General features: G+C 39.3%; 1 protein-coding gene across 1 annotated transcript in view; it reads right to left on the reverse strand.

Annotated features, from left to right (window-relative positions):
* The window catches only part of KIAA1217 (KIAA1217 ortholog), a 334,572-nt gene that overhangs the window by 273,516 nt on the left and 33,819 nt on the right, over positions 1 to 27,237 (reverse strand). The gene's annotated exons all lie outside the window — the stretch shown is intronic.

Here is a 27,237-nt window from a genome sequence, read left to right on the forward strand (position 1 = left end):
TTTCCTCTTCCTTACTAACCAATGTAATCAATTGTGCCTTGCCACAGAGGGAGCTTACAGAAGGCAATTTCAAAGGGGAACAAAAGTACTGAGGGAGGGAAGGACAGTATTGTGCAGCTAATGCCTCACAGTGGCACTGTCAGCAGCAGAGGACAGACACCCTTGTGACAGGATTAACTCCGTCTGTACCTCCCACCATCCTCCCCCTCTAAAGTGCACGGCTGTGTACAGAGAATAATCACGGGAGCAGGCACCAAAATATTTAGTAAATGTCATCAGCATTGGGAGAGGTGTCATGTTTACATCACCAACACAGTGGGGAGGGGGAAGGGAAAGATATTTCTGAAGACCAAGCAAACCATACAAAACACACATTTGCAGCATCAAGAACTGGAAAGTGGAAGTAATAGAGATGACAAGTTTGACACAGAACACAAATTAGTTGTATGGCTCATGGAAATACTGTGCATATGTGCACACTTGCCATTTGTATCCCTGTATGATTTTGCATGATTGTCCTACTTTCAAAACATTTCAGTCTTTACTGAAACTCTTCCATAGTCTAGGCTATCCTTACATAAATCATAAATTTGTAGATGGCTTTGTGCCTTCCAAATTATTGTTTTCACTAGCTTCTTGAATAATAAGTCCATGCTTGCAGAAATTTGTCAATTTAACAAGCTGTTTATTAATGAGAGGTCATCAAGGTTGGTTAGTTAAAAAAAACTTCAACAGTCTGGTTTAATTACATCAAGCACAGGAACTGAAGTGGCCTGAATGCACACAAAATACTCTGGGAGCTCATAAACACAGTGTAAGAAAGTTCATAAAATTCTTAAGTATTGGTTTGTGTATTCAATGACTCACACTACTGTTACTTATGATTTCATAGTATCAGCAAAATTATTGGCATTTTATAAACATAAATAGACAAACTTACCTTCGAAAAAGCATTTGTACACTGGCCAACAAAAAGAAGATAACCGAATGAAAAAAACAGATGAGATAAATAATGAGAAACCCTTACATTCATCACTGTTATGTACTTTGATATTGCATAAATTCTATTTAATACATATAGTAGGCTGGTCCAGGTTTCTCCATGGGCTGCCCTTTGATTATGAAGATGGGACCCTTTTGTCCACCATTCTGAGATAGTTGGGAACATCTGGATATAACCTGTCAGACTCCTCAGGCAGATAACACTCGGGAAAGCAAGACCCCAAAGCACTGGGGAAGTGCAGTTTAAAGTGTCATTGTTCAGGAATCCCAACATCATTTAGGGTGAATGATATCATCCTGCCATGCATGACATGGCAAAGTATCTTCAGTCTTTTCTGATGAAGAGCTGCCTCTAAACAATAAAAACATATTTCTGTGAGGAAAAGTTTCTTTACATGTCAAAGAAATGAAGGATGTTACAGTCTAATTGGGGAGTTTATGAACTCAGATGACAAGATTCAAAACACAGAAGCTTAGTGCTTATATTTTAGCAAATTCTGTGCAAAAAAAACCCCAGGTTAATGGGACAGGAAAAAAAAAAACCACAAAAACAGAAGCAGGAGGCAGTACTACACACAGACACCCCAAATCCTATAGCCCCAAACATCAAAGAAATATCAAAGTTCTGGACTGGGAGAGGCTAGTGCTCATGATGTTCTGGGGATTTTTACAAATACACATTATGTAGACACTAACAGGATTCCGGTAGTAAGAAGCTGCTTAAGACTGCACTAATTACTACTGCAGTAGAGTGCCAGTCTCAGAACTGCTATGCAAATCTCAGTTTCCTGAGCAGCTTTACAGTAAATATAAATATCTAGTATTATATCTTTAAAAATGAATGTCATGATTTTGTAGAAATTTGTTCTTTAAACTTGTCTTAAAAGAATTCATTAAAAAGGCATAAGAAACTAATTGAAAATGCGAAATATAACTTGTTTTGCAGCTAATTCCAATCTAGATTTCAGGAAGATGAGATATTATCTGGCTTTTTCTTGTCCTATGGCTCCCTCTCACTGGTACACATCAAAACCAATTGCATTATTTACACTCCCAAGTATGAATCAAAGTCCAAAAGGTTTTCTATAAAAGAGATAAAAGAATAGAGCACAGACATGATCCATCACCCAAGTGAAACACAATAAAGCTCCAACCCTAGGCAGGACATCTGTATGCTATGCTGCAACACGAAGCTTCCAAAGCCCCAGAGTCTTTGAAGACTGATGTGGCAATTTAATTTGATGAAAAGGACCATATTAAATTTCTTATATAGCATACAAAGTGAGTTTATATTTCAGTTTTGGTTTATAATGTTTAATCATGAAACATCTGAATCAGCAAAACAAGGAGGATGGTTCTCTACATGAGCAGGTTTTCTTTTTGTTTGCCATATTTAATAAGGAGCACACTTATGAATCCCCTCTGTGGATTTCAGTCTCTTTGTGGAATTCAGACCAGAAGCGAGGTAGAAATTGAGAACGGTTTTAATGCAAAAGGATGAGTCATTCAAAGATTTCTCAAATATTTATTTGTCCTACAGAAAGCACTCGATGGGTGGAACATGAAGTTGGGTAACACCACCTCTCTATTTGCAGTGCAGGGCTGGCAGAAGGCACACACAAAAGCTTCAAAGGTTGTGAGGGGCTGTGGGCACATCTTTGCATGTGTATGGGGACAGGAAGGGGGAGGCGAGGCTGGCAACACAGATTTTTCAGTCCATACATTTCTTTTACAAGCACAATGCAGAGAGATTACAAAAGGGTATTTTCTTTGGACCTGAAGTGCTGTTTGGGAAATGAGCACTATTTCAAATGGTTCCTGTTGTTGCAAATAGTCCCACCACTTAAGGAAAGGTCCCTTTTATTACCTCATACCCAAGTGACTATACAAAACAGAGATGGGCAAACATTTTTAAGCAAGTTTTTTTTACTTAATTTTCTACATCACAGGCAAAATAAGGCAACCTACAATGTGAATTATTTTGGGGGGAAAGGGGTAATTTTTAACGTAGTAAGAACATCAGCCTCAGTCAGGTAATATTACCTTTAACAACACCTCATAAAACTGCATAACTTTAAAATCTTGAATGCCAGAGAGCAGACTCAGCAATAAATATTTATGGTGGGGGATGTTGCTTTTAGGGCAACATTTTCGGCTTGCCTATTAATACCATAAGAGTAGAAGGCAGCTCTTCATCACAGCTTTTAAAACTCTTCTCTTGGTATTCCTTTGGACATCTGCAGCCAAGAAGGGGTACAGGTAACTCATACTGAAATCTGTTGAATTTTAATGCAGTAGAAGCTGACATTCCACAAGGTCTCCATTACTGGTATACAGTATAATGACTCTTTTTGTCAGGTATTTAATGTGGTGGCAGAAGGAAGTTTTGGACCTTCCTTATTCTACTGGAATGTCCACAAATACAGCCTAGAAGAGAAGTAACTTTCTATGGTCATAGTATTATTTTTAAATTATCTGCCTACATAAATAGTACGATGTCTCCTTTGCACAATATAGTGCTCCTAAAACTGCTTCATAAAAAAATTTCATCTAGAAAATGCTTTAAACTCTAATCAAAGTTTGCATCAACAAACTTGCTATCACTTTTTTCAGATAGTAAACTTGCTATCACTTGCTTGTGATAGCAATTTTACTATCTGAAAAAAACCCAAAGTTATTAACAGTGCTAAAAACCAAGAATGATTTTTAATTTTATCAATTAAAAGTTTTATGTTCTTAAGTTTTATGCTTTTGGTTTACATTTATAGCATCAAATGTACCCTTTCTGCTCTACCAAAAAGCCTGAAGGGCACCAGATTAGTCTAAGAATACAGAACCTTGCAATTGAACTCACTGCTACTGAGCACAGGCTGTGCTGAAATGCTCTCACTATTCTCTCTGCTACCCTCTAGTGAACAAGGAAAAATAAGTTTTAAGCGCCTTTGAATCTTACACTGAATTGAATCTTTAATCAATTCAGTTTTCCAGTTTCAGACTAAAATAGAGACCTCTCTCAACAGCACTTCTGGCAATAATTTTTCCTGACTTTGTCACTTCATAAATTGAGAAGTTTAAGACTGCAAACTGCCTTTAGAAACATTGTTCTTTTGTTGAGGAGGTCACTGAACTAGTTGATCTTAAGGCCTTCTTCTCTCTGCATTCAGGATCTTTTTTCTTCTTTCCAGTGATACACATTGATAACAGTTTAAAGATTTTTTTTTTTCAATTTTAACTAGCTTTGAACCACTGTAAGTGTTTTGCTCCTGGTGAGGAGCTACTTGTCTTGTTTTTAGAGGGAATATTGGGAAAGGGGGATGCAGTGGAGAGTGAAGCACTGGAGAAACTTAGAGAATTTGCAATAATTTGGTACCTACTGCCAGACACAAGAAAGGGGTATTTCACTGAACTATTTAAGAAAATTGACATTCAGGACATATTGTGAAGGTTACTACACTGTTACTGTTTGCTGTTCCTCTACACCATTTCTAGCTCCTTTCCTGCCTCTTTCTGAGGATTAAACAGATGGTAAACAGAAACTAATGTCTGTGTAACTCACCATCTGGCTAATAGATGCATTTTTGCATAGGCTCATTAGCATGCTTGTTCCATTCCAAATCCTCCATAACAGTTTCGTCTCTGTCTGTATCATCTTCATAACACAGTTAATAAATGCAAAATGCATATATGAAGTTGCAGTTCATGTGGAACATAATCACAGCTTTTAACTAACCAAAACATCAGAAATGGGACTCGACCCAACCCTTCTGAGCATCAGCTGCAATTGCTGTCTGGTTCACTTTTTGATTATTATTTTATTCTGCTTGAATATCTGCCTTTAACCTACCACTGGTTCATATTTTACCTGAGATGCTCTCTGCAAGAAAAAGCAACGCTAACTTAATCTTTATAATCTTTGTTTTACTTAGAGGGAAAGGCAAATAATTTTAAAAAGTGCCTTAAAACCTAAGCTTATTTGAATTATATCTTGGCTGGCTTTTGCCATTATAATTACCCTGAGATGCCTAAAAGCAAGAAGAAGAATGACAGGGCTAATTTTAGCCTATTCAATAGCATTACACAGTTCATCAAGAACAGGGATTCTTTTCTCCTTGACCAATTCTGTCCCCATTTAATAACACTGGTCAGAAAGTTCAAAACTTGGGTTATTCAAGCTCAGTGAATTATTGCTTAAAAGTGGCAGTGTCACGACAGACTAAGAGTCTGATAAATACAAAGTCAAAAATACACACAGGTCGGACTGAAAGTGGGATTCAGCAGCAGCCAAGTGGAAGTCAAGAACACCAGCACTGTGCATTGCATGAAGTAAGGATATGCTGTGTCTCCTCAGCTACTTGTGAATCATCAGCTTTAAATGAAAATGGGAAATATTCAGAGGAGAAAAATATCTACTGACTTTCACTAATATCTATGTGTTTTAGTATAGTTAGATAAAATAGATATAGTTAGATAGCTAGATAAAATAGTAAAAGCATGAAAATCTTACGCCAAATACTGGGGGAATGACAGCAAAACCAGTGGACTGGAGCCTGCACGGGATTAGGATGTTCATCAGCACAGGCAGCACCTGCACACAGCCCATCACTGCAGCACACTGCAGATGTGGCTCAGAGGAACAGCATTTCAGCCAGCCCAGGCTCAGGGCTGGTTTTACATCACCACTAAGGCTTCAACAAACAGAAGCAACCACAAGGGGACAAGTTTGTCATTGAGCTGAAATGAACCCAACCCCAACATCAGATTTTTGTTGGTTTGGGTAGTACTATGGACCTAATGGAAAGGGAAGAATAAAGAGCAAATAAGAGCAGAAGAAGCAATGATGGAGAAAAAGATAGGCACAAAAGAGGAGACTATCAAGAGAGAATGGAAATTGGTTGAGAAGAGGGAAAATCTAAAAATGCACAAAAAAATGTTGGTGGCACAAGCCAACAAAAGCAAATCTGGAAGTCTAGATATGTCCAGTAATTTTCAAGAGATAGTATTTCAAATGCACCAAGGACATGCTGCAAACAACTTGTTTATCCAGATTTATCTATATGCAAATACAGCTCATGACCAGTTTTGAGATATCCCAACTTGGAAAATATTCTTTAGCAAAAATTCTGATATGAACAGCAATGCAATTTCTGACCATAACTCCAGCCCACCCATCAGTGAGACTACACTTCAATAATGGTCTGGTAGGTTTTGTCCCAGTTTTATTTGGCAAGACTATCACTACTCATTTATACTTGCATATTGATGTGAAAACATAATCATTTTACCTTAGATTACTGAACTACCAGCATGACTCTAAGAACTCTGGTTTTAAAATAGAAAACTCTACAGAGATTTATATTGACTCTGAAGACAAGTGGGTAATTTCAGATCTCTTTCCACAAGATGTTGCAGACCCTCTGTTTCAAGGGATGGTATTGTCAAGTGCTTAGCATACCCAGGTTTTGACTTTAGTCATCTAAGTTTCAGAATTCGCATATGGTCCACTGGCAAAGTCCTACAGTTTTTAAAGTGCTGTTCTCAATGCATTGCTTCATTCCACACTTCAGAAGGAAGCTCTGTTCCAAGCAGGATTTGCAATTATTGGAACCAGTAAAAAAGAAGAGAAAAAAAAGTGGGGGAAAAAAAAATTAAGAAGATAATGTCTGGCCTCTTTAGTAATACCAACCATTCATGTTTCCACAGCTCTTTTCCAGTCCTTTGTGCTTCTACATCTGAGCTGTACTTCTCAGCTATGGGCTTCACAGTGTTCTTCAGAAGAAAATGACAGGCAGCAGGATGAAAGTGACAGCTAAGGGTCCAAGGGCCAATTTTTATTCACTCCAGACAGTAAACCTGTTTCAGCAAGCTCCCATCCATAATCACCCCACACCTGACATGGCAGTATTTGGACATAAGGCTCTTGCACCAGGGTCTAAAGCAGTACAAAGAAACCTTCCAAAGACAAAAAACCCCAATCCCCTAAAATTCTGCATACATGGCAATTAATTGAAAAATAGTTATGCAAACTGTCTGTTGTCTGAACCTGTGTTTTTGGCTTTCCAGGCAAGGTTTGGGTAGTAGGGGAGCTACAGGGGTGCCTTCTGTGAGAAGCTGCCAGAAGCTTTTGCTATGTCTTGACAGAGCCAATGCCAACTGGCTCCAGGGCAGACCCACTGCTGGCCAAGGCTGAGCCCATCAGTGATGGCAGAGCCTCTGGGATAAGATATTGAAGAAGGAAAAGAAAAAGTTATTGGGCAGAAGTAATTTGCAGCCAGAGAAGGACTGAGAATATATGAGAGCAACAAGTCTGCAGACACCAAGGTCAGTGAAGAAGGAGGGGCAGGAGGTGCTCCAGGCACCAGAGCTGAGATTCCCCTGGTGAGGACCATGGTGTGTGTGACCCTGCAGCCCACGGAGGACCCCACACTGGATGGAGCAGGTGAGGACCCCAAGGAGGCTCTGGTCATGTAGGAAGCCCAAGCTGGAGCAGGCTCCTGGTAGGACCTGTGGAGACCCACGCTGGAGCAGGCTGTTCCTGAAGGACCCCATGGAAAACACCCCCATGGGAGACCCACACTGGAGCAGTTCATAAAGAACTGTAGCCCACGGGAAGGACTCACATTGGAGAAGTCTGGGGAGGACTGGCTCCAGGGGGAGGGAATACATGCTGGAGCAAGCAAAGGACTCCTCTTCCTGAGGAGGAAGCAGCAGCAGAACCAGCATGTGATGAACTGACCATAGTCCCCATTCCCCATCTCCCTGCACTGCTAGGAGATGGGAGGTAGAGAATCTGGAATAAAATTACACCTGGGAAGGAGGGAGGGGTGAGGGAAGGGGTTTTTTTAAGATTTAATTTACTTATTCTTACTTACGTATTGTCCTACTCTGATCATTTGATTGATAATAACTTCAATTAATTTCTCCAGGTCGGGTCTGTTGTGCCCTTGACAGTAATCAGGGAGTGATCTCTCCCCGTCCTTATCTCAACTCATGATGTTTCATTCTATTTTCCCTCCTTTGTCCAGCTGAGAAGGAAAGGGATAGAACAGATTTGGTGGCACATGATCAAGCCAGGGTGAACCCACCACAAGTTGCTGTCACAAATAGAGTGCACCTTTCTCAGCATTACTAATCTGGACTCATTAAAAGTGACCAAATAATACTGTATTGGGGCAGGGGCAGTACCTACAAAATAGCCCTCCTGAGCAGAAATCCTTTCATAGCTGATGATATGCAGTGGATACAGGGGCAATGCACAATTCTAAGATCTTCAGCAGGGATCAAGAACATGTAAATCAATGAGTTTAATCAATTGGCACATGTTCACAAGAAAAAATTCAAGAAGGGTGTGGCTTACATACGGCATTTTGCAATGCCCATCCCAGGTGGGTATTAGAACAAATACAAAAGGATAATTACTATCTAATTAGAATATAAAGTTATGACATTGTAGTCTGCACTTAGCCTGATAATACTAGAGATACAAAGCAAGCAACCACTTCATTATTTCAAAACTTGAACAATACAGAGATGAAGAAACATTTTCTAGAACTGAGATTCATCTCAGTGGAAAATTCCACCTTTTTTAAAAATTTATTTATATTTTAAATTATCAACATTCCAAATCAGGATTAACAGAAGTGGGGATTTCTGAGACAAAAAAATAAAATTAAATGGGATTTCAGGTAAATTAAAGTGTTGCTTATGATAAAACTAAAGTTTTTATTTCAGGTGATTTTAGCTTCAAGGAGCATATGCACAAAATAAAAATGGCAGTACAAATCTAGAAACCTCATACCACCTCATACCACCTTGCAATTGGGGTTTTTAGTATATTAGGATACTCTTTCTCTCTCCCTCCTCACTGCTCCCCCCCTACCACCAAAAAAAAAAGAAAAAAAAATCCAAAACATCACTGAAATATTGTTTTTCCACTACAAAAATTTGATGGCATTTTCGAGGAGTAAAAGGAGCAGCATGAAAAAAGACTCTTACCATCGCTTTCTCCAAAGCTACTCCTGTGGCAATGCCAAAGAGTGTGGCAGGCTGTTTGTCAGACAGCTCTATTAGAACTTTTGACTGCCTGTCTCCTACAACATATCATCTGTTAGAACAGACAGAAAGCATGCTGCCTACCTTTTGATTAGCTCATTCCCAGCTTGTTGCTTACAGATGGGGCAAAATCACTGAAGCCATCTGGAAATATTATGATTATACATTTGCAGAGGGAAGTCTGGTGGTTCTTTCCATCTAATTCCTTCAGAAAAGTTTATGAACTATTACTGTTTTTCTGTTCAAGGATTTCAAGTATGGGGTTTTTTTTAGAATACAATAAGCCAAATTCAGAACCACTCCAGACAGAAGTTCTGCCAAAAGTAACATCCTCAGACTGAAAAATGTTCACCACCCACCAGGAACAGTGCAGAGTGCATCCCAAACCAGTGTGACAGGCTGAGCAGTAACCCAACTTCTGTTACCCAAAACCCTGAGCTAGGAAACCTACGAGACAGGGTCAAACGCTTTGCACAAGCTCAGGTAGGTGGTGTCAGTCACTCTTTCCTCATCCACCAACACCTTTGCCTCATCACAGAAGGCCACCAAATTTGTCAGGAATGATTTGCCCTTAGTGAAGCCATGCTGGCTGTCACAAATCACCTTCCAATTTTCCATGTGCATCAACATAGTTTCCAGGAGATTTTCTCCATGATCTTGCCAGACACTGAGGTGAAGCTGACAGTAGTTCCCTGGGTCTTCCTTATATTCCTTGTTAAACTAGGCATTATGTTTTCCCCTTTCCAGTCAGTAAGAACTTAACTGGACTTGTCAAATATGATGGAAAATGGCTTAGGCACTTCATCTGCCAGTTCTCTCAGAACATTTCCCTCAGGTACCTTTCCTCAGATCTCATGGACTTGTGCACCTTCAAGCTCCTCAGGATCTCAAGCCTGATCCTCTTCTGGAGCAGGTGGTTCCTCATTCTCCCAGTGCACACTTTTCCCTTCTGCAATTTAGGCAGTGTGGCTGGAGAACTCAGTGAAGACTGAGGCAGAAAGAGGGCCTACTCTTCCCCTTATCTTTCGTTCACCACCAGATATATAGAAGTTTTTCTTGTTGCCCTTGATATCCCCTGATATCCCTGATCAGCTTTAAGTCTATCGGGGCTTTAGCTTTTCTAACCAAATGCCTGGCTGCTCAGACAATCTCCCTGTATTCTTCCCAGGCTACCTGTACTTGCTTCCACCCTCTAGAAGTAGGTTTCTTTTTTGTGTTTGTGTTTGTCCAGGAGCATCTTGTTCATCTATGCAGGTCTCCTGGCATCTTTTCATAACTTTCTTTGTACTGGGATGTATTGATCCTGAGCTTGGAGGAGGTGATCTTGGACTATTAATCAGCTTTTGTGGGTCCCTTTTGCCTCCAAAGCCTTATCCCATATTTTACCAAGCAGATCCCTGAGGAGGCCAAAGCCTGCTTTCCTGAAGTCTAGAGTAGCATGCTTGCTGTGCCTTCTCCCTGCTGCCACAAGGATCTTGAATTCCATCATGTTATGGCCACTGCAGCCCAGTCTGCCCTTTGAGTTTCACCTGCATCAGCCCCTCCTTATTGGTGAGATCAAGGCACATAGCATCTTTCATTGTTGGTTTCTCTATCACTTGGAGAAGGAACTTATCAACAACAGGTTCCAGGAGCCTCCTGGATTGCTTATGCCCTGCTATGCTGTCCCTCCAACAGCTGTTGGGGTAGCTGAAGTCTCCCATAAGGACTAGGGCTTGTGAATGTGAGGATGCTCCTGTCTGTCTATAGGGACCCTCATCCACTCAATCTTGCTGGTCAAGTGGCCCATAGCAGACCCTCACTGTAATGTCACCTGTCCCTTCCCTCTCTTTAGTCATGGCCCAGAGCTCTGTCAGCTCCTCATCCACCCCCAGGTGGAGCTCCATGCATTCCAGCTGGTCATTATCATAGGGAACAGCACTCATTCCTCATCTCTGCCTGTTCTTCCTAAAGAGCCCAAGTCCTTCCATTCCACCACTCCAGTCGTGGGAACCATCTGACCAATGATGACAACCAGATCACAGCCCTGCAGCCTCGACACAGCTTAACTCCTGTTTATTCTCCCCATGCTATGTGTGTCTGCACACATATTCAACTTGGGCCCCTGATGAAGCCAACTTACTGCCTGTAGTGGCAGCAATTCCTTTGTCCTGTTTTTCAGGTGCTCTCCTGCTGATCTGTGGGATCCCTCTCCAGCTATGGGCATCTGCTGGCACTGCCATCAAACTGGTAGGAGTGGGATAGATTGTGGTTCCCCTCCCTTGGCAACCTTTGTTTGAAGCCTGCTTCACCAGCTGGGCAAACCTATGATGAAATACTGCAGTTCCTTCTCACTACAAAGACATCATTATTCAGGTGCTTGTATGATACATCAACAGTTTATCTGCTTCAGATAAATCTCTCCATCTCTTCTGATTTTAAAAGGACAGCCAAATGGATTTTTCCATACAGTTCCTCCTATATTTTAAGTAAGCCAGAAGAAATCTATTCTCAGACTGGTGGGGGCTAGTACAAACCTGCTCCTTACCCTGGCTATATGAACTTCCTGTCTTGCACATTGCTATTACTGAGAGCCTCACAAGAAATAAGAGAACTTCTGGGTAATTTTTCTGCCTATCAACAAGTTAAAGCATAAACATCCTCAGTCCAGCACCTTTGCCTATGTCTATCAAGAAGAGAACCTCATTGTCTCAGATTGCCACCGACCACCACCAGCATTTCAGAAAATAAAACTAACCTTAACCATAAATATGCTCAAACACGCCACAAACTTACCATAGCTTTTCAAATGTTGCCCTCACAGACAGGCCAGGGGAAACCCAAGGAGAACTCCACAGCTCTTATCAGCCTGGATTCAAAGGAGGGAGAACAGCAACAGGATGGAGCACGCACAGGCACATTAGGGGAGGAAACAGAGATGCTACTTCTTGCCTCACTGGGATGTAGCAACTTCCAGTGACTGTAGCCCAGCCCTCCACCAAACTGGTTTGTGCCTTGAAGGGTATGCCAGGAAATTAAACGTTTGTCATGCACTTCTGTTGTGGCAACAACATATAATTTTCAGCAATACATATGTTCAGAAGATATACACTGCATGAGTCTTTGTTACACAGATGTGAATATAAATATCATTAATACAAAACTAAGAAACCTTCCTCTCCAGGCACTCAGCCTCCTGTATGCTGTAAATATGCACTGTTAATGCATGGCTGTTCTACAATAGTTTTCCTGGAAAATTTAAGCTTAAATGAAGAGCAGAAAAATAAAAGGCAATTTAGATGGAGAGATAAATTCTTTACATGGAATACACACATGCAACTCCTTTAAAAAAAATCCTATCTCTTGATCTTCATGAATTGTTTATAACCACGTTCAGTTAATTTATGGATTTTAATTACTGTGAAACAATCGTGAAGAGAACATTTTAGCTCAGTAATATTCTCTCTTGGATCACTAACTCAGCTCAAGAAACTAAAGAGGCAAACCGAGTCCCTACCTTACTGCTTTCAACAAGATGTGGAAACCCTTCTTCCTTTTCATCCACTGGGCCAGCATGTCATCATGTGCCATCTTGTGCCAGAGCTGCACTGACAGAAATCCTCATCCTTGCTCTTTTTTCCACATAAAATGAACTGCAAATACAGAGAAGTAGACACCACCAGCCCCAGGAAGGACAGCTGCAGGGATCTCTGTACTGCACTTGGCAGAGTGGGGCTGTGGTGGGTGATGGAGATGACCAGTGTTTGCTGTGGTCAGAGACAAATCACAGACCCCTTGCAAATCAGTGATTTCCAAGTGTGCTGCTGTGTGTAGGGAGATTAACACTCAAATAATACCAAAAACCTATGCAGACCATATTGGCACCACCAGACAGGCCTAACAGCTCTCCCTCCCCTGATGTGTGACTTCTTACTGTGTTGCTTCACCATAAAATTATAGATTCATAGAATAATTAAGGTAGGAAAAGATCTCTAAGATAATAGAGGCCAGCTGTTAACCCAGAACCACTGTGCTCACCACTAAACCATGCAGGATGCAACAGAATCTGCCCCAAATCCAGAACTGGTAAAACCCATTATTTACACAGTTCCACGCAGAGCAAGGTCCTGCAAGCATCATCCACCATTTATTCCTGCCAACACTGTACCTCTCTGTGCCCTCCTTCCTTCTAGGTAGGAAACAAATTAAGCCTTTGGAAAATAGGAAGTGATTTACATAAAGTATTAATGCCTCTTGATGCAACAGTATTCAATATTTTACTCTTTGTTGCTTCACATCAATCACAGTCTCTTAGATTTCAGAGGAGTGTTTGCCCAGTCACTGTGTAAAGCCAATTTTTTTTTTAAATTCTGCTCATTCCTTGACTGAAATTAATTATGTATTTATAAACTCATAGCCTGGTTGAGTATTTTAGAATAAACTAAAATACAAAAAATCATTATAGACTACATTTTGAATGCAAAACTGGCAAATTCTACAATTCCTGTCATCAGTTATAAAGATGAATAAAAATTCTTCTAATCAAACAAAGGAAGTCAAAAGCCTTTCACGATATTTCTCATAAATGCAGTCAGGTTACTATTAATGTTATATATCATCTTACAATCTATGAGATACGTTCACACTGCTATTCTTCAGCAAGTACTGCTTGTCAAAATGGACTTTCCTTTTGTCTTCCATAATTAATTCATGTTTAGATATAGGTATCTAGAGGAAAAACCTACACCTGAACAGAATAATGTATCAGCTACAGGTTTTACATCACTGTCCTTAAGAATTCAATGAGGAACTAAATCACATAATGATGAAATGACTTTGCCAAGGTTATGCAAAATGTGCCTCGCAAAAATGGGAATCAAACCTCTAATCACCAGAGCCTACTTAACCACAAAAGTCAAACTTTCTCTCTTAAATAAGGAAAAAAAAATCTAAGTCAAAGTGCTTTCATAATCCACTAGAAAGGTATAATATAATTGGATACTGAATAAAGAGATCTCAGTTTACATGCAGTGATATGTCTATTTTGCCAATATTGACATATGTCTACTTTGCTAATACTGACTGCTTTTTCTGTATTTCAATATTACTATATAACAATTTTATTCAGAGTTGCTGTATAATAACATCTTTCTCTGAAACTGGACCAATTTTTAAATATATTTTTAAAGTACTTCTTTCAATGCCTGTAATAAAAATTTGTCTGAAATTTACTCCATCTTTTCCAAGCCCAAAAATATCAGCCTTCAATGCTGTAAAGTCCAAGTCTAGTAGCAATGCCTGGTTTATTTTAGTTTTGTGTGTCCCACTTTGAAACCAAATGGTTCTAATGAGATTAAAAGGAAAAAAAATATCAACTAAAGAGAACAACTCACCTGGGCACCTTAGAAGATAATTTCAAATCCCTATAAAAAGCTTGCCTGGGACAATAACATATTGAGGCATAACACACTGGCCACAAGAGCCTGTGGTTTACTTTAGCCCTGAGATAATGAAAAAAGCAGAACAATACAATAAATGATCATCTGTCTCCACTTTCACCAGTGTTGCACGGTATGTTAAAACAATGTAAGCCTGTGTAAACCTCCATCCCTCAAAAACTGTGAATAGTTTCTCCATGCTGGAATGTTTCACTGATTCCTATAAAGTGATTTGCGAGGTTGAGTAGAAAAACAGAAATGTCTTCTCTTTTTCTCACGTGAGCATCACAATCTCTTAGAGGACCCTTAGGAGCCAATGAGAGAGGATCAGAATGGGCAGTGGTGGCTGCAAGGTTTGTTTGTGTCCAAACAATCAGATGAAGATTTTTCCTGGTGCCATTGATGATAACAAATGTGATGGTATTAGTTCCTTCCTTACTCATCAGTGTGAAGGGATCTTCATATATCAGCAAACAATTCATAGCCATATTTCATGAGCTCTAGAAAAAGTCACTAGCAAATAAGGCTGGTGCTGCACTGTTTTAGTTCTATTAAAAGAAATAAATATCAAAACAATACAAAATTCCCACACTTGTCTCAGGGGCCACATACACCTAAAAGCAATATGATTAATCTTCACTGGGAAAATGCTACAGTCATTCAGATCTGTCTAAATGATAAAAAGAGAAATTACTACTAGAAATAGAGACTTAAAATGATTTTTAATAACATCTATATTTAAACTCCAAAATAGCTACTCACCACAAAGCATGTATTTCACAGTAAACTCTGCAACCAAACAATATTTAATTCCTTAAACACAGAACTATTCACCAGCCTACCAAGCCTTTAGGAGTACTACATTAAAATATAACTTACAATCTCAAGAGCCAGCACAAAGAAATGTGAATTCTTGTTTACAGGACGTTATAAGGCAACTTAAACCAGTGTACCAAGATTATGCTTACTCAAGACTAATCCCCATTTCTGTTTTGGAGCAAATGCATTCCCAGACCTCTGGTGGTTTAGGGCACACCAGAGGATGTCCTAAGACAGATCAAGGCTTTGCCTGCCAGCAGCACAGGTGTTGCTGTAGGAGTCTGACCTGCCCCACAGTTGCTCCTGGGACACTCTAACTGTGTTTGCTGTGTATCTCAAGGCAGACATATAAATTTCTGTGTGTGACTGTCTTAACCTCCTTACCTCAGTAGATGGTAATTATGTCATGGGATACTCAAAGAGGAGGAAAATCAGTGTGAGGATTCACCCAAGCTCGGTAAACATCCTTCCTTCTACTCTCCCCAACTCCTATATGTGAAAATTACTCCCATGCCTTCCTGTTTCAGTGGAAATCAGAGATGATATTAAGTTAAGCTGTTTTCCACAAATCCCTTCTTAAACTACTCACAGCACCTAAGGCAGCCTGTGCTGACAGCAAACTCCTCAGCAGGCTTAGCAAAGGTTTCTCTTGCCACACAATCATTCATAAGGCCAATGGTAGGTGAGCAGGTGTTGAATGGAGCCTTCAAGTGCTTCCAACTTAAAAAACTTTCCTAGGATGGGAGCATCTTTTAAACAACATAGAATCTAAAATTCAGAGAGTAATAACTCTCCCTCAGTTGATCAGTGCAGGGTGCTAATAACACCAAGGTCATGGCTTCAACCCCTGGATGGGCCATCCACTTAAGTGCTGGAGTTGATGATTGTTGTGGGTTTCTGTAAAATACAGAATATTCTGTGACTCAGGTGAGATCTTTATCTCCTGTGCTAATGCAATAGCTGCTTGCTGCCACTGACTGGAAGCTAACTATCAAATAAATTACATTTTTTATGTTACAGTACTTGTTCTTTGATTGTTCCTGGATGCCAATTCACCATCCTACTGAAAAAAAGCTGAGAATGAAATTTAAAACCAGAGAATTGTCCAAGACGGTCACACACAATGTCACCACTCACATCACTACTGGTAAAGTTATAATGAGTAGCAATTCACATATTGTTTCTTTGCCTAAAATTCTTCCTACACAGATAATTTAACCCTTCTTTAGACATCCTGCCTCTCTGCTGGGCTTTGAAATTCAACAATAATAAAGTCTTGACCTTAGATGTATGCCTTCTGTCATGTTGTGAAGTTTCCTTCTAGATTTTGGGAGACATAAACATTTACAAACCTTTACATGCCTTCTCGAAAACACTAGAAGCAATTTGGCACAACTGAACACAAATCCCTTCCCAGAGTCATTCTTTGCCACCTCTCTGCTCTAGTGAGATAGAGCTCACCCTGGCAGCTGATCCCACTTTCTGGAACATAAAGGAGACCAACAGATGGGATGCTCACACAAAACTTTAACTCAAACAGGTCACGACAGCATTGGAGAAGTCACCTGGGGGAGAGCAGCTTCTTTCCAAAGGGAGGGCAGACCAAGAAGCAAGTAAATATAGGTCAGAAAAATTTCATCTCCAAAATCATCTTCCCCAGGGCCCGCTGCTCCCTTTGTCCCTAAGCTGCAAGATCCTGGGTGCATTCAGCAAGACATTTCTGGCTGCACTTCCATCACTTCCAGCCTCACAACAGCACCCAGCTCTGGCAGGGACAGGATGGCCAGAGCCCTGCTCCTACCTTCACCCATATTGTAAAGCTAATGCCTGATTCAGAAAGTGGTATTCTTTAAGAACTGCCAGAAAGTTCATTTATATGTGATTACAGTTTTCTAAACTCCTTAAAATTCAGAAGTTGGAGCTAATTTCAACATTAATTGACTAAATATTCAGCCAAATTGCTTCCTTGCTCTCAAGTGAGAGGGTAAAAAAAAAAAACCACACTCATCTCAAGGTTTGCAAACATAATTGCTTTGGCATCCATAGCTGTGAAGTAGTGACAGCTCCTCATAACATAAAATTTATTTGAATATTCAAAAGTTAGACTCCAGGGATCACTGGAATTGATGTAGTTTTCCCTTTTCGTTTTTTTTAAATTTATTTTTGTGTTTGGTTCTTTTATGAAGTAAACTGGACTTTATGCAAACTTTGCCCTAATAATAGTTACACAGAAAAATTACATAGACAAACATAGATAAGTCTATCTCATCAACAGAAGTTATTAGAAACTCAAAACAGGCAGCAAGACTCAGATGCAGATGCTTTTAGGTGCTTTTCTGAAACCAATTACCTTTCAAGTTCACTTCCATCCTTTAAATATAATTTCTCTACCTTCCAAAACACCTACAAGTGGTGCTTCTCCCCATTTAATTTAGCACTTGGCCATGAAAATATAAGAGAAAAAAAATGTACACAGCTTCTTTTGAATAGGATTTTAATTCATAATAATAGCCCTATTAGAAAATATTCCTACATGTAGTATATATTAAACTTTTTTTTCATCTTTTTGTATGTGACTCCTGGCAATCATAAATGCAACAACTCTCTTTTTCAGAGCAGTAAAAACTGTAATGGTTGACAAGCACATAAAATCAGACCTTTTGTGTACACCTGCTCCAGATTTCTGCTTCAAAGAAGGAAGAGTGAAGAGTTTTTTTCTGCACAAAAATATACTGTAAACAGTGTCATTGTCTGACAATTTTGGCAGGTATAATTTTGTAAGACAAGCTAAAGCCAATTGGAATATCTTGAAAGAAATCACAGAATCACGTGGCTGTTCTGCTATGTTGAAAACGTGACAATAATTCTGAGGCTGCTGTGCATACTTTCCACAGAGAAAAAAAAAGTGTGTATATATACATATTTATTTAATTCAAGTCCTAACCAATTAGCATCTCTTCTTCCACATCCCTGCTTCTGGTTAAAGCATCACTTCTTTTCCCTAACCTACACTACAGACACTTAACAAAGCTGTAGGTGCCTAAATGTTCTCCCACTTGACATGTTAGAATCGTTTTTAACAGTTTAGTTTACAACTGAATGCCTGTAATTTCCTAGCATGTCCTGAGGCAGTTTCCTAAACTGTGTCATTATCTCGACAAGGCTTCAGGGATAGGGCTAAACAAGGTTTAAAGTGTTATCTACAGGGGTCCTTCGGGGTTCTTAAAGAGTTTTTCTAGTTATTTGGGTGCTTAATATCAATGGGGAAAAGTGCTTTTATTGTTTTTCTTTTGGCTTTATCCTTCCATCACCATGTATTTTCCACAACTAACAAAGTTATTGCCCATTCTCATTTGTAGAAAACCAGAATTTTTTTATTGCCTCTTGTATCTTCTAAAAATTTCTATAATTAATTTCATAACACCACCTTTCATTGAACATTTTTTTCCTGACCACTTCCAAAATTGCTATTAAGAAGGCTCTTCTCCCTTATTATATGTTTAATCTTTCTAAAACATTACCTCCACTAAATTTTACAAGAGTATTGTAAAACATTTCAGAAATGGGGGAAAACAAAGTCATTTTTGTTACATTAATTATACAAACACTTCAAGTTTTGAGAAGTCATTTTTTCAATTTATTTTGCTCTTATTCACCACCATCTTATTCAAAATGACTGCCATTACATATGTCACTGTTTCAGTAAAGGGAAGAAATCTGCAACCACAAAAGAGCTGTACAATTTTTTTCCTCCCCCTCCTTGAAAATGCACTGCAGAACTACTCTGAACATCTGGGCGTGAAAAGGAACTGAAATGGTTTTTGTAGTGCAAACAGCTCAGCAGATTATTTTATTTTCATTTTTGTCTTCTTTACAAACTGATAGAAATGGGGATTGCGCCTTCAATACATAGTACATGAACACTAAAAAAAAAAAGTGACTCCTGCTTCTGCTTTTGATTGAATTTGTGGAGTTATTTCAAAATAATAGGGTGAACCATGACTTTTGGCCAGACTTTTGGTACCTGAGAGAGAGTCTGGCCATTCAACATTAAAATCTGTCAAATTATTGAAAATTACAATCAAGAGATAATTTGGGGTTAGAATTCTGGCAGAAACAGAAATGATGCTTTGAAAAACATCTGCACCTACAGGTGTTCCTGTCTGGTTTTTATTACATCAATGGGATTAGGCAGCACTCACTCTCAAAAACCACCATTCCTATAAATTTAATTATACTGTATCATAATTAATAGAAGACAAGTTGATTAATAATCCATTAATAGCCTGGATAATAATAAATAATAATAAATAACAATTATTGGTAAATAGTTCATAAACTGGTAAGACAAATCAGATATTTCTACACTTCATATTTAGGCATTTCAGTTTTCTTGAGTCAGGCAACTTTCCTTGACTACATGACAAAACCAGCCACAACTAATATAAGAGCTAACAGTCTGACTCTGAAAATTAAATTATTAAATTATTTGTAGCAGAATAATTTCTTCATTAAAACACATAGCTGATTTAAGGTGAAAATTGATTAAATATGTAGTTTATAATGCAATTAAGAGATCACAAGCCTAGAAATGAAACACCAATGCTTCCAAAATATTTTAAGGAGAGCAAAATATTACCTTGAGACAGAATCCACAATTTTTTGCCTTATAACTACCATAATAGCATTACTTCTTCTCATAAGATTACAGATCAAATTAAATTTGTCCAAACTAATTTTTACCTACAATGGGGTGTTTTACCCATTTGAATGGGATTTTGGCAGGAGATTGAAACATTTCTTATTCTTAAGCTTTTTAACAATAAATTTGATTTATAAGGTAATAGATAGTTAAATGCATTTCAAGAGGATTCTCTGACCTAATTACTATGTTTAGTGAACTGTAATATTTTTCTCCCCAGTTATTTATTGGTTTCACAGCAGAAGCTCAATCAACCTTTTTCCTGTTGATAGAAGGATTTAAATGTCTATCTTGTACATATTCTGAAATGCTAACAACCATCTAGAACACGATGAACTATATTAATTTATTTCTATTTCATCTAGAATTACTAAATGAGTGGAAAGAATAAAAAGAAAACAAACTGTAAGTGCTAAAGTCGTTTCTGGAAAGTATCCAACGAGGAAAGGACAGCCACTGACAAGGACTTGCAGCACAAAAATAATAAACTAGCACTGGGCAGCAATGAAAGCCATAGGTAGATAATTACTGGCAAGCAGAGAAAAAGCTGAAGCTCCTTTGCCATTTATCTGAAACACCAGCTCAGCCTCCCAGCTGTGCATCTGCCCAGAGCTCTCTCCTGAGCCTGGAGAAATCCCCACTCAGGGATTTGCTCCACAGCCTTCCTGGCAGAGTCCAGTGCAGGAGGCATTGGAGCTCATCCCTGGACTACTGCTCCCAAAGCAGCAGTGACCAGGAGGCCACAGCAGCACTGGGACACCTGCCCTGCCTCCATCCTTGCCCACAGCTTCCACTGGCTTCAGCACTCTGGGGCTCTGCAGGAAACTCGGGATCATTTTCCTTCCGTAATCTAGGGAGAGAGGATTCCTGCTTCTCTATGCCTGCCCTAATCATGACCATGCACAGCCCTTCTCAGTACTCTTCCTGTGCATTAATTATTTTAAATATTCAACAGATGACTCATATAAAATGTATTTTCCACACTGAGATGAATACAGCATGTCCTGCAGCTGAGAGGTCCAACTCATGACCAGGAGGTGGGCACCAAAAACAGATACATGAACATAACTAGAGCCACAATGTAAATTATATCTATATTTGCTCAGAAATAAACAAGGCAGATGTGTTAGATGCATCAAAGGCAGGGTGAGAGGAAGGCACAACAGAACAGCTTTCACAGCAAAGGATTTAATTTCAGCCATCCATGAAACATATTAAGTCACTTAGAAATCTTTTCTTCTGTGCCTCTCCTGCAGAAAAAGCAAGCAAAGACAAAACTAGGAGAAAGTATCCTAAAAAAGAATACAAGTACAGCCCACATTTATTACAAAATGTGGAATCACCAGGCACAACCCAAGCTGCCACATGGAGAGAACAGATAACATAAATCACCTTCAATTCACATAAATCACTCTCACCCATCTTGACCTCCCCCAAACGTTTTTTGCAAAGCCAGAGTTACCCATCGAGTGATCTACTCGGAGCAAGCTGAAGAATGGTCATACCTGCACGTATAAAGAGCTCCCTCCAGAAAAGTCATGTTACTTTTCCCTTGTTAGTGGTCCTGCACAGACTCATGAGCTCCCAAACTCCTCCAGAACCTGGTAAAAAGTTACACCCGGGAGGTTAAAACAATGAAAAAGCTTCCTATGCCAATTGCTGAGGTCAAAAATATTTCTGTGTGTCACAGAACGACTGAGTGGTGCTGACACAACTTGTACCTAACCATCCTTGAAACATTTACTGGGCTAAACTTTCAGCATAATGATTTCATACATGCATTAAAAAAGATTTTGTAACAGTCCATCACAAGCTTCTTTCTGCTCCATAAAAGAATGTGAAACACAGGAAATGAGAAGTCAATTGCTTTTCTGTCCAAAGATGAATGAACGAGATGTCAAGGTTATGTAACAAATGCAAGGCATTCATTCCCTATAAATCAGAATATACAGATTCACTGTGCATTCCCTGAAGTGGCAGAAAGGCATGATACATTTCAAGGTAACAGACACTGAATTTGGAAATCAGTCTAAAACATGACTATTAACAGAGGCATCCAGATACTCACCTTCAGAAGGACTTCATGCTTCTGATTTCTTCTTCAAACTCTTCCCATTTTCATCATTAAACACTGACTTTTTAAATGCAATTTATTATGAAAAAAAGGCAGACATTGAGGAAAACAACTCTTCTATGAGTGTCCACACTAACAACAAAACTCACTACCCGGGGCTTTTAAAACATGCAGGTTTCACAAAGCTTTGCCAGTTTGGAGACAGCCAAACTGAACTTTTCAAGTTTCCTAGCTCAGTAGCAGCCCCCAAGGTACTGGGAAACCTCCAGTGGGATGTTTCAGAATTCAACTGCAGCCAGCAGAATCACAGGCTACAGCAGCCAGACCTCTGCCAGGAATTGGCATCGCCACATGAAAGCACCCGCTCAGTTTCCAATTCAGGGGCAATTTTAGAAACTGAGTAATTTTAAATCTACAGCAAGAGGTGCCAAATAAAAACTAAGCAGGAGTATATCATATGTATTCAGAAATGACTTGTAAATGCTGAAGAATGTGACTTTTAAACAAGAACCTTCTGACACCCAACTGAAAGCCCAGAGCAAAGCCCAGCTGGCTGCCTGTGGTCTGGGGGACATTGCTTTGGCAAATCCATTCCCAGAACACACGGGAAGGGGAAAGCTCTGAGCATTCTGAGACCAAACTGCTCTGTGTTTTGACAGACTTTTTCCATCCTGCAGATGCTCATGATAGACCCTGAGACACTCCAGCATACAAAACAGAGATTAATTTAATCCTCAGTGGGGAACAGCAGGTGGCTGTCTGAGGTGGAAAATTTTTCATTAATTCCACAAAATTGTTGTAAATTTAGAAATGTTTATATTTGGGTTCATGTGATGGTGATTTGAGAGAGAAAGGAACAAGCTAAGTAAAATCTCCTGAAAAAAAGTTTGTTGAGATTTTGATGCAAGTCAGGAAAAAAGTTCCAAACAGTGACACCATACATTTCTTTAAAAAAGAAACAGACCTTCATCTCTATTTTGTGATAGAAGAAATAGGTACCACACAGCAGAACACAGCTTAGCTCACCATTACAAATACTAAATTGTAGTTCTCTGGTCAACATTGTCAGAGGAAAAAATAAGCCACACTTAGAACATGGGATGAAATAATTCTTTTTTAAGGTATGAAAAGAATAACCCTCAGGAAGTAAGCTAAGTTTCTAAAAGGAAGGACATGAAAAAGACCCCCTCTTCCCCATGTTCTCACCCACTAAATTCCTCCCTCTTCAGAAAGTGACAATTCCATATCAGAGTTTGTGTTCAGGTACAGAAATCAAAGAACAGGCAGTTTCAATTCCACCAAGCTGCTGCATTTGAAACCTGTGGTTAGAACATTTTTCCCAACACTAATTTTTCTTCAGAAACTTCTGTGCAGAAAATAAAATTTGTATTTGAAGAGAGAAAAAGTAGTCCACAGACATGATGCCATGTAAATTATATATATATTTGAACTGTATATATATATAAATATGTGTATATATGTATATATATGCTTACATATTTGAAACCTACACTTAGGGGGTTACTTCCTCCTGAACTCAAAACCCTTTAGTTAGGAGAAAAAAGAAAAAGATGTTTTCGTTGTAGTATCACATAGATTTCTGCTGCAGCCAGTCTGTATGATATTTCTTCCTAAACTAAAACTCTTTTTTTTTTTTTTTTCTTCAGTCTATTGTCTAAACCCAGGCTCTGTGTTACAGCTGGGATTGTTTTCTACAAATGAATTCTGCTACTGCTACAGGAAGAGACAATTGTTATTTGGAGAATGACCAAGTTGCAACTATTGCTATTTTTTTTTATTTCTCCTTCCATTCTTAGCTCAAGCTGTTTAGAGCATAAAGGACTCTTCTTCAAAACAAAATCCAGATTTGGGGATGGGTACAAATTATTGTAATGTCTAAGTGTGTAGGCATCCTTACCAATCCTACTCTGCTCTTGTGAGACTAACAGGAGCCCCAAAATAAAAAGGATTTTGAAACGATCACCTCCAGTGAAGACAGGCTGTGAGAGCTGGGGTTGTTCAGGCTGGAGAAGAGAAGGCTTCAGGAAGACCTTAGAGCAGCCTGCCAGTACTAAAAGGGAGTCTTCAAAAAAGCTGGACAAGGACTCCTAAACAGGGCATGCTGGGAAATGGTTTTAAACTGAAAGAGGGTAGGATTAGATTAGATATTAGGAAGTGTGAGGGTGGTGAGGCACTGAACAAGTTGCCTAGAGAAGTAGTGGATCTGTCCCTGGAAGTGCTCACAGCCAGGTTGGATGGAGTTTTGAGCAACCTGGTCTAGTGGAAGGTGTTCTAGGCCATGCCAGGGGAGTTAGATCTGGGTAATCCTTAAGGTCTCCTCTAACCCACACCATTCTTTAAGCCTAGAAGACGATTGTTTCTTAACCATTAGTGCACAGCACTCGGAAAGACCAGAAAGTATCTGGGCATGTCCAGTAAAGCATACTTCTTGCAGCCACCTCCTTTTCAGACAGATCTCCATTTTAACAATTACTCTCCAGTGATTGCCCTTTCTGCAAGACAGTGTCTTCTCCCTCAATATCAGAAAGTTGCACCTTCAAATAAGTGCTGGCAGGCTCTAACCTGCAGACCCCAAAATCAGCATCCCTTGCCACCAGACACATTCTCGGCTCATAATGTATTAAAACCGAGCCTGTTCAACACAAAGTTGGTATAAACCCCTCCTCAAAAAATTAGATTTCACAGTTTGTAAACTGCAGTTAACAGTTAACTGCCTTACTGTTGAATTAATGGTTTTCTTTTCTTGGTTTTCTCTGCCTGGGTCACCTTCATGCTGGCCATAGAGGAAAACAGGCCTTCTATTTCCAGGTTGGGAAAAACACAACAACACAGAGCTATATAAAGGGAGGTTAATCTTTCTCTGAACTTCACACAAGTGTAGACTCGACAATGAAGCTGCTGTGTAGCATGGAGACCACTATGACCATCCCTTCACATCAGAAGAGACTACCTGAGCTACTGACTCCATCCCAAGCAGCACATATACCCAAGCAGCAGAACAAGAGGATGTCAAAATCCATCTATGCACACACTCAACTCACAGCATGAGCTCCAGACATTCTATGCCAAGCCCATGACCTATGACATGAAATGCTACCAGTGTAAACTACAAGTCAGGAAGAATCAAAGGCATTACTAATTAAGAACAATATCAGTAGTGGGAATTTCTTAGGTTAAAAAGCTCAGGTGATGTTAAATGATAAACCATGATCCATATTTCAATGCACAACAAAGAAAGTTTAAAAAATCAGAATGTAATTCCTAGATTAAATGATACAGTCTTAAACTCAGTCCAAGTTTCTCTGTTTCTCCCTTTTTCACCACACAAACTCAGCTATCAGTGAGCATTACTACCTTTGCAATTGCAGCTAAGTCCCACTTACACTGTACAGCTTTGCAACCAGTGCAAAGATGGCAAAGCAGTCATTTAAGAGAGAAGTGGCCACCTGAATCAGATGCACAGGATCACCATTGGCAGAGGTGACCAGAGGCTCTATGCTTGAATCAGAGCCCATCCAAAAAGCTTTCTCATGAGCTGTCCCTTCCTAACCAAGGCTGCCACACCACTTGAGTGTATCTACCAAAGCCAAAGTATTTCTGTGAGAACTGTTTGAGTATTTTGTAAGAATTATGATGTGATATCAGAAGACAGAGCATGGCCAGTCCCCACCCAAAACTCACAGGCTTCTGAAGACCTTTTCCCTGGCTCCTCTCCCAACCCCTTTTTTTCCAGTTTACATCTGTCCATGAGGGCTTCAATAAGGATCTGTTTAATGATAAGGGCAAGTATTCCTGAGTAGGTTCCCTCTTTTGGAGTACCTAGCAATTATATGTGCTTTTCAAGAAGATGGGGTAAAAATTCATCATTAAGCCATGTGGCATTTTTTCTATGGTGGCTGAGGGAAAAGGTACAAAGTCTCTCTCACTCTGAAAACTCTCAATCCCTTCAGGTCCTTGACCTCACGCTGCTGATACAAAATATTTCCACTAGATGGTGTAGGATATGTAGGACATGTAACTATATTTGTAACTCTATATTATTAGTAAATATGCATTCAGTAAATATTTACTCGACTTTCAATTTTAATTCCCTTGCCTTTCAAGAGAGAGAATTAGTTTATAGGAAAAGCAAAACACATACCTTAAAAAGCATTAATTCTACCCAGGATGTATGCACACTGGTTTTCCAGGAGGATAAAAGCAGTAACCCTGAAATCCTATTATCCAGTAAATTGCCTTAAAAATTAAGCATGCCATTTTATCCCTTCAAGTAGAAGAAAAAACCAAACCAAAACAAAACCAACAAAGTCATTTGGAGAGAAGTATCTCTTCTTTATTTTCTGTACCTCCCCCCCAACTTAGGAAGAGAAAATACTAAGTTCAAGAGAATGTAGAAAACCCTGAAGTTTAGTCAGTCCCATTTCAGCCCATATGTGAAGGGCTATTCTGCTTTGAAGGTGTGACTTTCTTACTTAGGAATCTTCTACCAGGGGTCTGATGCAACAAGTTCTCTGGCCCTTGGCTGTGTCAGCATGGCACACACAGCTCCATCCCTCTCCCTAGAGCTGGGACGGTGGGATCTGGAGAAGGGGGGCAAGAAATTAATTATCAGAACTGCCACACACATTTCAACACTTATTCTTTTGTAAGAATTAGTCTCAGATGATCTACACAGCTATCACCAAGTACTTGATAAGGCTCAGGTACGATACAATTGTTAATTAAGACATAATTTCTTCTGAAAACTTGCATTATTGAGTAAGAAGGAATGAACTCAGTTTGACTCTTAAATGAATTTGCAGAGTTCAGAATAAATAATAATAATTAAAAAGAGAAAAAACATAATGCTCACATACCTTTAGGCTCGGCACATATTAAAATAGAGACTCTAAAGACAAAAAAAAACATTAAATCCTACTAATATTTTTAGGCAATTTTCAGTGCTGAATTGCATGTTAAGTCTACACACTGTTAAAAAAATTGTAAGTAAGCATACAATTATTTAAAGCAGAAATGGATTCATTCCTCTCTGACTAACCAGAAATAACAGAATAAAGTCAAAGTGCCACAAGGAAAAGAAATTACATGGAAAGTCACCAGTTTTTTCTTTTTGGGTGAAGCTTTTTGTGTCTTCCCTTTCTTACTTCGCTTAG

The sequence above is a fragment of the Sturnus vulgaris genome, chromosome 1 (genome assembly GCF_052056855.1).
Source record: "Sturnus vulgaris isolate bStuVul1 chromosome 1, bStuVul1.hap1, whole genome shotgun sequence".
Classification (NCBI taxonomy): domain Eukaryota; kingdom Metazoa; phylum Chordata; class Aves; order Passeriformes; family Sturnidae; genus Sturnus; species Sturnus vulgaris.